Here is a 4,774-nt window from a genome sequence, read left to right on the forward strand (position 1 = left end):
CCATTTGACGCCCACTTCAAAAGATCCCCTTTCCCCAAAACACATATTTAAAAAATATTTTCACTTGTCCGGCCATTGATCGAGAGATAAAACACAAACCACCTCCTGCTGACTGCAAAACTCCAGCCAAAGCCGCAAAAAACAGGCACACATGCACACACGTTCATTTCATGTATTTCACTTTCTCTATGGACACACGTCCAATACAATGACTCTCACATTTTCGTCTTCAACAGGTATGCATTTATTCTATAATATAAATTGTTTTCCTACAAGGGTATAACAATTACTTATTCCATACTTCTTCATTTAGCTTTTATCTTCACTTTTCTTAAATTGGAAACGTCTGCTATTCATTCTTACATAAAATTTCCCCGATAATTCTGACGATTTCCTGGAAAGTTCCAAGGTTGAGCTACTTCCAGGATTTCCGAGGATTTCCTGGAAATATCTGAGGAAGGGCTACTTCGTAGAAAGTTAGTAGGATTTCCTGGAAAGTTCCGAGAATATCTTGGAAATATTGAGCTACTTCCTGGAAAGTTCCGAGGATTTCATGGAAATATCTGAGAAAGAGCTGCTTCCTGGGAAGTCCCGAGGATGGTACTTCTTGGAAAGATCCGAGGATTTCCTGGGAAGTTCCGAGGACTTCAATATCTGAGAAATGACCAATTCCTGGAAAGTTCTTAACATGGAACTTCCTGGAAAGTTCAGAGGATTTCCTGCAAGGGCTGCTTCCTGGAAAGTTCCAAGGATAGTACTTCCTGAAAAGATTCCAGGATTTCATGAGAAGTCCCGATGATTTAATCGAAGGTCTAATTCCTGGAAAATTCCGAGGATGGTACTTCATGGAAAAATCCGAGGATTTCATGAGAAGATCCAAAGAAGGGTTACTTCCTGGTAAATTCCAGGATGGAACTTCCTGCAAAGTTCCGAAGATTTCCTCGAATGTTCCGAGGAATTTCTAGAAAAAAACGCCGTGGATGATCTACTTTCTGGAAAGTTCCGAGGATGGAAATAGCTGGGAAGTTCCGATCATGAAAGTACCTGCAAAATTCCGTGGATTTCCTGGAAGGGCTGGTTCCTGGAAAGTACTGAGGATTTAATATCCGAGGAAGAGCTACTTCTTGCAAAGTCCAGAGGATGGAACATCCTGGAAGGTTCCGAGAATTTCTTAGAAAGATCCAAGGATAAAATACATCATGGAAACTTCCGAGGATGGTACTTCCGGGAAAGTTCCAAGGATATCATGGAAAGATACAACATTGAGCTACTTCATGGAAACTTCCAAGGATTGTTCTTCCTGGGATGTTCCAAGGATTGATCTTCCTGGGATGTTCCAATGATTTCCCGGAAGGACTGCTTCCTGGAAAATATCGAGGTTGGTACTTCCTGGAAATATCCGGATTTCAATATCAGAGCTATTTACTGGAAATTTCCGTGGATGGTGCTACATGGAAAAATCCGAGGATTTCATGGGAAGTCCCGAGGAAGGGTTACTTCCGGTGAAGTTCTAAGAATGGAACATCCTGGAAAGTTCCGAGGATTTCCTCAATGATCCGAGGCCGAACTACTTGCTCGGAAATTCCGAGGGTTTTAAAAAGAGATCCGAGGACAAGGTACTACCTGGGAAGATAAGCTACTTCCTGGAAAGTTCCGAGGATTTCCTGGAAGGGCTGCTTTCTCGAAAGGCTACTTCCTGGGAAGTTCCAAGGATGGAACTTCCTGGAAAGTTTCGAGGCTGGAACTTCGAACTTCCCAGGAAGTAGTCCTTTCTCGGAAATTGAAAACTGCAGAACTCCCCCACGAAATCCTCGGATCCTTCCTGGAAATACCATCCTGGGAACTTCCCACGAGGCAGCCCTTCCAGGATATCCTCAGACCTTTCCAGGAAGTAGCTTTTCCTCGGATCTTTCCAGGAAATACTGGGGACTTTTCAGGACAAATTCTCTGAATATTCTAGGAAGTAGTTCATCCGCAGCTATTTCGAGAAAATCCTCGGAAATTCTCTGGAAGTTCCATCCTCGGAACGTCTCATGAAATCATCCAATCTTTCCAGCAAGTACCATCCTCGGAACTTTCCCTAAAGTAGTCCTTCCACGAAATCATCGAACTTTCCTTGAAGACCAATCTCCGGAACTTTCCAGGCAGTAGTTCAACCTCGAGTATTTCCACGAAATCCTGGGAACTTTCCAGGAAGTAGCTCTTCCTAGGATGTTTCCAGAATGTACCAACCTCGATATTTTCCAGGAAGCAGTCCTTCCGGGAAATCCTTGGAACTTCCCAGGAAGATCAATCCTCGAAACTTTCCATGAAGTAGCTCAACGTCGGATCTTTCCGTGATATCTTCGGAAATTTCCAGGACAAATCCTTGGAACTTTCCCGGAAGTACTATCATCGGAATTTTTTAGGAAGTATTTAACCCTTGGATCTTTCCAGGAAATTCTCGGAACCTTCCAGGAAGTTCCATCCTCTGGACCTTGCAAGCTCTTCCTCGGATATTAAATACTCGAAACTTTCCAGGAATCGGCCCTTCCAGGAAATCCACGGAATTATCCAGGCTGTTCCATGATCGGAACTTCCCAGGTATTTCTATCCTCGGAACTTTCCAGGAAGTAGCCCATTCTCGGAAATTGATTTCCTCTGAACTTTCCAGGAAGTAGCCCTTCATCGGATTTTGAATTCCTCGGAACTTCCCAGGCAAACCTCGGAATTTTCCAGGAGGACAAATCCTTAGCACTTTCCAGGGAGTAGCTCATCCACGGATTTTCTTCCAGGAATTCCTCGAAACATTGGAGGAAATCTTCGGAACTTTCCAGGGAGTTCCATCCTGGAATTTACCAGGAAGTAACCCACCCTCGAGACTTCCCATGAAATCCTGGAATCTTTTCAGGAAGCAGTCCTTCCAGGAAATCCTCGGGACTTTCCAGGAAGTTCTTTGTTCGGAACCTTCATCAGATATTGAAATCATCGGAACTTCCCAGGAAATCCTCGGGACTTTCCAGGGAGTTCCATCCTGGAATTTACCAGGAAGTTCCATCCTGGAATTTACCAGGAAGTAACCCACCCTCGGGACTTCCCATGAAATCCTGGAATCTTTTCAGGAAGTACTATCATTGGAACTTTCCAGGAAGTAGCTCAATATTTCCAGGATAACCTCGGAACTTTCCAGGAAATCCTACCTTTCTACGAAGTGGCCCTTCCTCGGATATTTCCAGGAAATCCTCAAAATTATCGGGGAAATTTTATGTAAGAATTAATAGCAGACGTTTCCAAGTTAAGAAATGTGAAGATAAAAGCTAAATGAAGAAGTATAGAATAAATAATTGTTATACATTGTAGGAAAACAATTTATATTATAGAATAGATACATACATGTTGAAGACGAAAATGTGAGAGCCATTGTATTGGATGTGTGTCCATAGAGAAAGTGAAATACATGAAGTGTGCATGTTTTTTGCGGCTTTGGCCGGAGTTTTGCAGTCAGCAGGAGGTGGTTTGTGTTTTATCTCTCGATCAATGGCCGGACAAGTGAAAATATTTTTAAAATGTGTTTTGGGGAAAGGGGACCTTTTGAAGTGGTCGTCAAATGAAAAGACATGGACAGTTTTATGACTGAACTGCTTTTGACGTTGGCGTGAGACGGAAGAATTGTTGTGCGTGTGTGTGTGTGTTTGATGGGGGTGCGAGACAGGAGAGAGTAATGTTGATGGTGTGTGTGTGTGTATATGAGATAGAGAGAGAGAAAGCCAGAGAGAGATAACTAAAATTTTGCATTCAGTTTTTGTAGTGAGTGATTGACAGAATAACCGAGAGAGAGTAATTATATATGTATGAATAGCTTCAGTGATACACACTCATATACACACACGCAGGTTTTAATCGATTTTCTTGGTGACTATGGAGTGTTATGAAAAATATTAAGTGCGTTCCAATCTATGCACCCGTCTCCACATGTTTGCCATTTTTCACGCGAATCCACCCAGCCGTTTGACCGTGAACCGCGAGACAAGAAAGAATACAACGGTCGCCCATGTTCAATTTATATAATAGGTTAACGATACATTTCTAGCAAGTCAAGTGACAGAGAAGTAGCAACGGCTCCCTGTTTCCGTAAAGATATGTAGTTGTATATGGACAGAAGGTGGCTTTACTGGCGTTCTTGATCGAATGAGACAAGGCGAGAAGAGGTATTTTAATTTGTTGTGTATATGTATGTATATATGACTTTGTACCAGTATTTGTCCCGCAAGATTGCAAGACAACCGGTGTTGGTGTGTTTACATCCTCGTAACTTAGCTTTTAGGCAAAAGGACTAATAGAATAAGTAACAGGCTAGAAAATAAATGAGCACTGGGGTCAATTCGTTCAACTATAATTCTGCAAAGCAGTGCCCATGATTTGTTTCAGGCATTAGACTGCGACCAAAGACTCTCTCTCCCTCTCTCTCTCTCTCTATATATATATATATATATTACTTGACTGTATATACCGCGTGTGTATATACACTTGTCCAGAAATTTACTGGAGATTGTAATGTTATTGGATTTCCATAACCATCGTTAGATCATTTCGTAGCATACATATTAAAACGTTTTGTATTTTTTTTCTTTTGTTCATTGATGACTGAGTTGGGATAATGGATGTGCAAGTGTTTCGGGAAATATTTACTTTGCGGTAGACATGTGAAAGACGAAGTGACGGCTAGATTTGAGTGAATATAGTCGCTGTTGTTTAAATCTAAGATGTTTCTGAGCAATCAGATTTATGGTCAAGT

Source organism: Octopus bimaculoides, chromosome 4, assembly GCF_001194135.2.
Source record: "Octopus bimaculoides isolate UCB-OBI-ISO-001 chromosome 4, ASM119413v2, whole genome shotgun sequence".
Classification (NCBI taxonomy): domain Eukaryota; kingdom Metazoa; phylum Mollusca; class Cephalopoda; order Octopoda; family Octopodidae; genus Octopus; species Octopus bimaculoides.